At 31.2% G+C, this 11,121-nt stretch overlaps 1 long non-coding RNA gene across 1 annotated transcript; it reads left to right on the top strand.

The window, feature by feature from the left end:
- The first annotated feature begins 8,728 nt into the window (after nucleotides 1–8,728).
- LOC141451765 (uncharacterized) lies at nucleotides 8,729–10,821 on the top strand. The gene is made up of 4 exons (XR_012457093.1): nucleotides 8,729–8,904; nucleotides 9,106–9,408; nucleotides 9,741–9,984; nucleotides 10,575–10,821. It is a non-coding gene; the product is annotated as an uncharacterized lncRNA (long non-coding RNA).
- The last annotated feature ends 300 nt before the right edge of the window (nucleotides 10,822–11,121 follow it).

Below are 11,121 nucleotides of genomic sequence, written 5' to 3'. Positions count from 1 at the left end.
CAACTTGATTCTTGCAAAGTTAGATTCGCTGTCAACAGATATCGCTACTGTTAGAAAAGAGCAAAATGCTCTGTCTGCAGATGTAAAAAAAATTAAAACAGATTTTAAAAAACTAGCAGCTAATTTGGAAAAAGATTTAAAGGTTTGTAAGAACAAAATTTCCTTCTTGATAGAAGAAAATAAATTACTACGGAATGAAATTAATAATTTAAGTAAAGAAGTGTTACATTGTTCTCAGTCCGTTTACCAAAATTATGTTAAAATAGATAATGTTCATATAAATGAAAATGATAGTTTGTTTGATGTTCTCAAACATATCGGCAGTTTGATAGACTTGGAGTTGAGAGAAGATATGATTGATTACATTTATAAACGAAAGTTTGGAAATCAAAATGTTTCATCTATTATATGCAAATTCGTATACACTTCACTGAAAAATAAATTCGTAATAGAGGCAAAGAAAAATAAGGCGAAGCTAAAATCGGGGACGGGGCAGAATATTTATGTTAATGAATATCTTTCATCATTCACTTATAAGCTACTAAAGCAGGCTAGAGATTTGAAAGTGCAAGGAAGGCTAGTCTCAGTTTGGCATAGAAATGGCTCCATACTAGTGAAACAAGGAACGAACGATAAACCGAAAGTCATTCGGAATACTCAAGATTTGCTGTTTTTTACTCAGTCAGAAATACGTCAGTTACCAGGCAATGCTTCTGATGAAGAGGAAAATGGTGCTTACGATTCAGATATTTCATCCGTCTCTAACATCTCCAAAAGGAAACGAAAGGAAAAACTGCAACCGACAACTGCTTCAATTACTGATTTTTTATACAAGAAACCAAAATAACTTCATACAGTAGCGTTTCTGTGATCTCAAGCAGCCAGCCAAACACTGATAAAAAATCCAAAATAGTCAGGTATGTTTGTAATGATCATAATTTTATTAAATTTTTATTGTGGAATGTACACGGTTACAACAATTTTCTTACACACTGTAATGAATTCACTGGTTATGATGTAATATGCTTGAATGAGACATGGCTTACTTCCTCTTTGATCAATCCTCCTGTTTGTTTCAATGGTTTCACTGTATTTTCGTCTCGAGCAATTAAAGAAAAGAGTCGAGGGCGTGCAAGTGGAGGAAACTTGGTTTTAGTTAAAAATAGTTTAGGCCCGGCTGAGATAATTGAAATAACTGAATGGTGGATTTTTTTTAGGGTTGTTTTGACCATGAGCTCACTAGTAATCGGAGTAATATATTGTAAGCCTAATTTGTCAATAAGTGAATGGCTGGTTTGTTTGGATTCCACCTTATATGATATAAAAGATAGATTTACTAATTCTATTATTCTAATCTGTGGGGATTTTAATTCAAGAATGGGTTTGTTAGACCAATGTATTCAAGATTTTACTGTATATACAAATTTATCTGAAAATAGATCTAGTTTAGATATAAATTATAATTCGAAAGGAAGTCAGTTAATGAATTTTATGGATGAAAGATCGTTTGTATTATTGAATGGTCGAACGGTATCGGACAATCCTAGTCAGTTTACTTGTGTGACACCTCTCGGTAGGTCAGTCATTGATTTGGTTTGGATGGATGTTTGCAGCCTGTCATGCTTTCGTGACTTAAAGGTTCTTGATTTTGTTTCGCAATCGGACCATTTTCCTCTACAGTTTAGTTTAAATCTGGGGATACAAAAAGAAGTTGAATTGCCTGCAGAAAAAGCAACTTTGATACATGAATCGGTAATCAAATGGAAATCGAATTTGGTTGAGCGCTATATAAATGTCATGATGTTAAGCGGTAATTTAGCTATTAATTTTGGGGATAAAACTGTTGAGGACATCCATTGTAATTTAATTTCTACAATTAGGGAAACAGCAAAAGTGTTGGGAATGGTACGGAATAAAGTATCTAGTTCTACCGGTACTTCGGTTTATAAAATTAAAAGAAAAAATCCCTGGTATGACTATGACTGTGCCAGATCAAAGAAAGAAGTTAAGAAACTACTACTTTTATGTAAGAAAAGAAATTTCAACGATGAAGTAACAAAACGTTATCTTAATGAAAAGAAAGTTTATAGGTCACTTGTAAAATTCAAGAAATCCGAATTTTTTAATACTATTTCTAATCAACTTAGTAATTGTAAAGATATTGCCCAGTTCTGGAAAATTGTAAATAATATGAAAATAAAAAATAAAGATTGTAATAAGAATTCAATAAACGCGAATTCATGGGAGGCGTATTTACTTGCAAAATTAAGTCCAACTAATGTAAATCGTGAAATTTTTTTTGATCCTGCAAATGAAATTTTAGATAGATATATTACATCTGATGATATTTTACGTTCACTTAAAAAATGTAGGGAAAATAAGGCCGCTGGAGTTGATCAATTATCATATGAATTTTTCAAATACTTGCCTGGCAATTGGCTGCTTTATATTGAGGTATTTTTTAATAAAATCTTAGAAGCCGAACAACTGCCAGATGATTGGCAACATACTATTTTATATATGCTATTTAAAAAAGGAGATAGAAATTTGCCGGATAATTATAGATCAATAGGTTTAGTTAATTGTATTACAAAAATTTTCACACAAGTAATTTTATTTAGATTGGAAGAGTTGGATCAAATTTACAATATTATCCCACAGAGCCAAAGTGGCTTTAGGAAAAATAGGGGTTGTATTGACAACATTTTTATATTAAATTCAGTTATACAAATTCACTTTGGAATAAAAAATAAGCAATTCTACTGTCTTTTTATTGATTTTGAAAAGGCTTTTGACTCCATACCTCACGATCTACTTTGGAAAAAATTACGTTCCATAGGCTTATATGGGAAAATGTTTAGAATAATGCAGTGTCTTTATGAAAATATGAGGGTAAGCATAAGGGGCAATACGTTCAGAACTGGAGAGATGGTCCTTTCCAGAGGTGTCATACAGGGCGAGATATTAAGTCCGATGCTTTTCAACTTATATTTGGTGGATATTGAGACTTTTTTCAGAGAAAAGAACGTTGGTGGAATTAGAATAAATAACCAATCGGATGTAATATTGTTATCATACGCAGATGATTTGGTAATTTTTGGTGATAGTTTCACTGACTTACAACAAAAAATTAAGATTTTAGAGGAATATTGTTCTATTAATAGGCTTGTTGTGAATGTAAATAAATCGAAAATATTAAAGTTTGGTAAAGGTAGAAGTCCGGCCAGACATAGACAGTTTTATTATAATAATACTAAAATAGAATTGGTAAATCGGTTTACATATCTTGGTATACCATTTTTTAAATCTGCTTTGTACAATCAAACTTCTCAGGCGTTTATTTGTAAGTGTAACGCAGTAACCAGTGTAGTAATGCAAATATTATGTAGAGGTAAATGCAAATCGTGGGATTCCCAGGTGTATCTGTTTGACTCTCTGGTGAGAAATACATTGATATATTGTTCACCGGTATGGGCACTCAGGCATTTAGAGGACTTGGAAAGGGTGCAATTAAATTTTTATAAAAGACTATTCCAAATTCCTCGTAACACACCAGGTTATCTTGTTCGTTTGGAGACTGGACGGTTAAAGATTCATTATGCTATAGTTAAATCTGCTCTTAATCTGTTGTTAAAAATTGTAAACCTTAATACTCAGAACTATTCTAAATTGTGTCTTTCTCAGTTAGTTTTATTTAACGATAAATCTAATAATAAACTAAAGTATAATTGGTATTCGCAACTGTCAAATTTATTGCTGAATGTACTCGTAAATCTAGAAAATGTAAACGATTTGGTATCCTTTATAAAAGATAAGTCCCATGTTCGCACGCTGTTAGAGAAGTATAAAGAAAGTTTAATTTCCATGGACTATGACAAAATGATAAATTCTAGTTTTCTTACTTTTACTAAAAACTCTTATCTTAATAAACAAATAATACAACCATATCTTAATAACAAATTATCATTTCATATTATTAAATTATTCTTTCAATTCAGAATGTCAGGACCTTATGTACTGAAGTTTACTGTCAAAAATATTATATATACAATAGATTCAAATAAATTTTGTATGGTTTGTAATGGAGGTCAGCGTGAAAATATCGCTCATTTGTTTTTAGAATGTCCTGCATATAGCATTTATAGGCAAAGTTTAAACCTTGATAACAACAATTTAGCGAGAGAAATGGAAATATTAGCGAATGATTATTCTCAATCAAACATTCACAACGTGTACAAATATGTTAAAAATATACTAATGTTACGGTCATTTCTGTTGAATGAGTAAAGTTTGAATTTAGTTGTATGTTAGATTCTTATTATTTCGTTTGTATTTTTTGTACCAAGTTGTATTCATTGTTGTTAAGGATAAAACCAACTCCTTTTGTTACAGGTTTATAACCTATAAAACAAATAAAATGAAATAATAATATTCTTCCAAGCTTTCTCCCTATCGTAAACACTATACAGATTCACTGTTCTACGCCACTCCAGATAAATCTATTGATGAAGGGACTCACGATTATTTTTTTCAAAAGCTATTAATAAGTACTCCTGCTTCTTCTGCCTCTGGTTCCTGAAGAAATGGCGTCTGCTGGCGTGTCTCCTCTTCTCAATGTGCAGTTGTTCGAACTTTAATTATTACCATTTGTTAGAATATTATGGTTTAATTATTAAGGTATGCAGTAATCTTTGGATCTCGAATTAATAAAAAAATATCAGATTTTTTTTTTATTTTAAAATAAGTTAGTCATTCATTTACTTTCAAGGTACCCAACATTCAAAAATTGTATCTTGGAAAGTAAAAATTTTTCCTGTTTCAATAGAAACGTTATTGTATTGTAGAACACCAAAGGAATCCGGATGATTTAAAAGCTAATTATAAAAAAGTGTAATTAATACCTTAATTGTACTTAATATCTTAATTTTACTTTAAACGTCTGTTTCAGAGGATACTTATGTTTGTTTTAATGATAACTATACTCAGTACAAATTATGCTGGATTCTAGCTGTTAAACAAATTATTCAAGTCGAAGAATTTTTTTTTTAATTTAATTTCATTTTATTTATTTTGTAATTTACAATCTGTGTACATGGTATACAATAGTAAATATGGAGAGAGTGATGAACTGGTGCGGTAGCACTCTCTATAGGAGAGAGGAGAGATAGGAGAATAATAGCGTTTAGGCCTTCAGACTACAAGGTAGTTGCGGGGCCATTGGCGATTCAGTCGGCGAGGAGTATTAGGGATTTCAGAGGAAGCGAGAGACAGTACAAGAGGATTAGAGCTAGTCGAGAGAGCAGAATGGAATTTTTAGTATTTAGTATTGGCGAGTTGGTCTATGAAGGGAATGTTGAGGTCGGTGTGAAGAGTGAGGTTAGTCACCGTAGAAAGGAGCGTCAGCTATCTGTCGACAGGAGTTTTGACTGAAATGTTTGTACTTTTGTCTTGTAATTTGTAAGGAAAATATACTACGACCAAAAGTCGAAGAATACTTTTTTATTTCATTTGAACTTCAAAGTAAATTAGGTATTATTATTATTTAATTTAAGGCACGGTAATATCTGAGTTCCTTGGCATCCGGAGCTTTTTCCAGAACACTGTCTCTAAAAAGTGTTCTCTCGTTACAGACAACACATTTCTTAATGAAAAATGTAATGGCCAGCAGCTGGATGTGAACCCGGTATCTCCGGTTTAAAAAACAAAAAGGAGGGAATCCTGGCCTAGATTGTTATTGTCTATTAAACTAAATGTTGGATTTATTATGCACATATGTACTCGTGGCAGTTGTAAAAGAAAGTTACATGGTAAATCTAAAGATAACCTCACTTTTCGTGTTTTCTGTTTTGCCCGAAGCCTTTCAGTTAAATTGGGATGATAAATCGTTTTTTTTCGAGTGGCAATGTAGTTGTGTTCACTTTCTTCTTTAACTGTTTAATCTTAAACTTATTTTTTGTAACAAAGAATAGTATATTAGAAAGAAAAAAGAAATCACTTTTCAGTTAACGAAAGCAACTTGTTACAAGGTATAGTCAAATTTCTTTTTTTTATGTAGTTAAGGCAATGCATTTAACTTTAGATATCGGTATTAGAAGTGTTTATCTCAGATTTGGTACTAACAAAAAAGTCGGCTGACATCTAGCAAAGATTGACTTACTTTAATACTATAGTAAGTATTAAATCTTCTTTGTCTAACACTTCTTTATTCAATTTACTTACTTTTAATGAAATAATTACTTTTCTTAGAGTAATTACATTACGGCTTTATTCAAATCTGTACTCTAAGTAGACTATAAACAAATAATATTAGTAACTTATACTTTTGTGAAATACAAATAAAAACTGTTGCATTCGTTTAAGCTGAGTATTGTCCCCGTACTTAGTTATACTTTTTTGCAATTAAATCAAGAACATAAACTCAAAACTAATTTTTATTTGTCTTCTTCAACGGAATCTTTAAACTACAGCGAAGTCTACGAGAATTGACAGTTCCGTGAAAGGTCTGTCCTTTCCACCCTTTGTTACCTAATTCAACATCCCTTTAACATGCACCTTGTTACTTCCACTGATAAGCAATAATAAGGTAAATTATGAATTTATTTATACCTGAAAGTTGTAAGCTCTTCATGTATCTTGAGAGTTCTCTAAATAATTTCTTTTTTTGTAAAAATGATATTCAAACCAAATTGAATAAACCATCGAAATGGTTAGAGTCTGATTGAAACTTTATTTCTATCGTTCTAATTATGATTGGTTTTGATCAGGACTGAGGTAATTAGAATAATCTTAAAACATTTTACTAACTCTTTTGTATTTTAATTATTTCTGTTTTTTTTTTATAAAAATGTGAATGTTGAGCATTTTTTATTTATGTTTGAACTGTTTAAGAGATTTTTATTAAACGCTCCACTAGATCATTAGATCCACTAGAGTAAAAGGAGAATGGTTTTTGAAAAATCCTAGTGCAAACAGTGATTGCCCCGCTACCTGGGAGAGGCAGCATGAACTAAAGTTGATTAGTTAATAATTTTCTTTGTTTCTTTTAATTACTCTTTTACTTTGTGTTTTTTAAAAAAGGCATTATGGCATTTAGATGGTATTAGGTAAGTGTTAATTAATGATACCGGAAGTGAGCTGAAATAAATTGTTTTTCATTGGAGAATAATGCAAAAAAGAATCTTCCTTGTCGAGTGTGCAACAGTACATCCTGGCTATATAAGTAAGTGAAGTTTGCAGGGAGGGAGGGTGGGGCATATATTTTTATATATTTTTGATGGTTACTTTTGTACAATGTATGAAAAAGATGTTAGACGCATCACATTGTGTGTGGTGATACCTTCAAGTTTGATGATAGAGTTGTAGCACTAGATTAGTTAGGTTCGTTTGGAGAGACGAGCGACAAAGCGTCTACTCTCCTGCATAGCTGAAATCGTACTGAAGAAAAATAGTTTTCACAGGTATATAAAAATATGGATGTTTAGTGCTTGCTACCTCGTGGCGAATATTTGAACTAACTTACCATTTAGGTAAAAGGCGAATGGTTTTTGAAAAATACTAGTACCAACAGTGATTGACACCGCATCCTGGGAGAGGCTGCATAAACTAAAGTTGATTAGCTAATAATTTTCTTTGTTTCTTTTAATTACTCTTTTACTTTGTGTTTTTTAAAAAAGGCATTATAGCATTTAGATGGTATTAGGTAAGTGTTAATTAATGATACCGGAAGTGAGCTGAAATAAATTGTAGCACTAGATTAGGTTCGTTTGGAGAGACGAGCGACAAAGCGATCTACCCTCCTGCATAACTGAAATCGTACTGAAGAAAAACAGTTTTTACTGGGGTATAAATATATGGAGGTTTAGTGCTACCTCGTGGCGAATATTTGAACTAACTTACCATTAAAAGGCGAATGGTTTTTGAAAAATACTAGTACAAACAGTGATTGCGCCGCTTCCTGGGAGAGGCAGCATGAACTAAAGTTGATTAGTTAATAATTTTCTTTGTTTCTTTTAATTACTCTTTTACTTTGTGTTTTTTAAAAAAGGCATTATAGCATTTAGATGGTATTAGGAAAGTGTTAATTAATGATACCGGAAGTGAGCTGAAATAAATTGTTTTCTTTGGAGAATAATGCAAAAAAGAATCTTCCTTGTCGAGTGTGCAATAGTACATCCTGGCTATATAAGTAAGTGAAGTTTGCAGGGAGGGAGGGTGGAGCATATATTTTTAATGGTTACTTTTGTACAATGTATGAAAAAGATGTTAGACGCATACATTGTGTGTGATACCTTCAAGTTTGATGATAGAGATGTAGCACTAGGTAGGTTCGTTTGGAGAGACGAGCGACAAAGCGTCTACTATCTTGCATTACTGAAATCGTACTGAAGAAAAGCAGTTTTCACAGGTGTATAAATATATGGAGGTTTAGTGCTACCTCGTAGCAAATATTTGAACTAACTTACTATTATTTTGGGTATTGAGATAAAAGGAGTTGGTATATTTTTAATAGTTACTTAGATACAATTTATGATAAAGTTGTTAGACTAGACTGGTGCATACATTGTGTATGATACCTTCAAGTTTGATGATAGAGAGGTTTGGAGAGACGAGCGACAAAGCGATCTACTCTCCTGCATTACTGAAATCGTACTGAAGAAAAACTGTTTTTACTGGGGTATAAATACTATATGGATGTTTAGTGCTACCTCGTGGCGAATGTTTGAACTAAGGTCATTTTCTAGGTTTACGTTATTGATGATATTTTTATTTTGTTATTGTAAGGTTGGTGTGTTTTTCTGTCCTGACTTAATGGTCTCCAAGGGTCTCCTGTGACACCTGTTCTTACTGCTGATGAGTTAATGGAGATATCCCTTAACTTTACATCTGCATATACTGGGAGGAATCGTAAGTTTGTTAAATTATCTATATCTCGTTAGTTGTTATTTTTAGGTTGAGAGTAATAAATAAACGTAGACATTTATGAAGAATATTTTTGATAATAATTCTTTTGTTTAATAGACTGTTGAGAAATTGATAGTTTTTCGTTTAGTTTACGATTTAAGATATTATTCTAATTCGTGTTATAGTGTTCTCATTTGGTTGCAGGAATAAAATTGGTCTGGTTTGTATGAGTGCAGATTTATTATGTGGTGTCAAAATGCTGGAACAAGCATTTCAACTTTTTAAATGTTTCCAAGAATATTCTGTTATAACTCTCTGTTTCCACACTAAAACGGGTTTACTCAATATTATGAAGTAAATGTCTGCAGTAGATCACTGATCTACACTGGATGTATCGACAATCTCTTAGAATGTACAATGTTTTGGATCAGTTCTACTTTCACCAACACATTTTCTTTGAACCTGAATTTTGCAAGAGTAGTTAGAAGATAAGGAATGCTCCAGCCAGTGAGTAAAAGATTTAAGTCTAAAGCTATTTCTTTTTGTAAAATTATAAGATAATACTTTAAAAGCTTGATATTCAATTCTTGATAGATGAATATTTCTTTCTTTATGAGTAAAATTTTTTGGGGAGGAATAATTTCCTATTCATCATCTTGAATCCTCTTGAAGCAAGTTATTCCCGCCGTTTAAAAAAAATAGTGGGTGGAGCACATAACTCTGGTCACCCTGTATTATCTATAGCAATATTTTTTAGAATTTGCTTATTTAGTTAGTTTAATTAAAAGTATATTAAAGTACCATAAAGTAAGAACTATAAGTTTAATTATATTTTGTAGTTCAATAGCTGCTGAAATACTGCAGTCAAGAGCTCCCTATGTGAATCCAGTGCTTTCCAACAAACAATTTGCCAGGTAGCTGCTAAGCTTTCATCAGGAAATGGTTACCTCTGTGGCTCTTCTTTAAATCCAACTGAACGCCTATAATATTATTGGTGATGCACATTGAGTCTATTCTGGAGTTTAAAGAAGAAAAGGAAATGTACTTACCATTCTGTGCCTGTCACGACGGACTGTTCTTCAGGTAGTCTTAACTATTATTTCATACATTATAAGTATAACATAGACTAAAACTTTTTTCCCAAATATTTTCCTTTAATGTGAATAATGTTTTAATTTTTGTAAAAGTTGATTGAAATATTGACGAATGCTGTAGCGTTTTCAATCTAACAAGAGCAGTCCACAACCAGATTAAACCTTTTTCAAAAAAAAAAAAGTTTACGTTCATAAAAATTTATTTAAATCAATGCTTTATTTTAATTTTGGAGAATAATATTTTCCAGTGGTATACATTTTATATGTCTATAGCGTTTAGATTGAAATTGAATAATTCGGAACAAAATTGATTTTTTTTTGCATGGAAATTAAATGAAAACTAGTTTATTTTGATGGTAACAAACTAAAAAAGCCAATCTTTAAATTTATGGCTATAACACTAACTTTAACTAAGTAAATTTACAACGTAGTTATTTTCATTTTTTTAAATTTATTCCTTTCATTCCTTTAAGGTAAAAATGTATCTCTAAAAACGATTGATTTTTATTCCTAGTATCTTAATAGAATAGAACGTTTTTTATTCAAGATTAACTATTTTCATTGAATAATGATTTTTAGGTTGAAAAAACCCAATACCGGGATTACCACTGTTAATAAAATAAAGTTAAAAAGAAAAAGACGTAAGGAAAACATCAAATGTGAACAGTCAAAAAACGTTTGTTATAAATCAATGACTAAAAATGTATAATTTAGGAGCAGGATAAAAAAAAATCATTAAAAAAAGTATATTTATTGGTATACCAATTTATAATTGATTAACAGAATTAAAATGTATTATGTTAACAGAATAAAGAAAACGTTTTAATGAAGTGTTCATTTATTTCCTGAAAAAATTTCTGATTAAGACTTAAGAGCGGAAGAAGGTATCGATGTGTTCAGTTCGACAATTCACCCTATTGTAGCTGTAATAACTTATAATCAAAGCACAATGTAATAAATACATGAATCAAACAAGAATAGTATCTAAATTGTATTTTTATCAATAAAGTTGTACAATACAAACATGAAAGACTGTTTATTTCTACACCATTCCCTCGTAAGAATTTTTATTTTAATTATAAACCATATTACAGTATTTTAGAATGGGGTGTGTAGCATTCCGGTC

Source organism: Rhodnius prolixus, unplaced genomic scaffold (genome assembly GCF_049639745.1).
Source record: "Rhodnius prolixus isolate KJV_2025 unplaced genomic scaffold, Rpr scaffold_14, whole genome shotgun sequence".
NCBI classification, from domain to species: Eukaryota; Metazoa; Arthropoda; class Insecta; order Hemiptera; family Reduviidae; genus Rhodnius; species Rhodnius prolixus.
The sequence above is the reverse complement of the archived record's forward strand: the minus strand, read 5'-3'. Positions and strand labels throughout refer to the sequence as shown.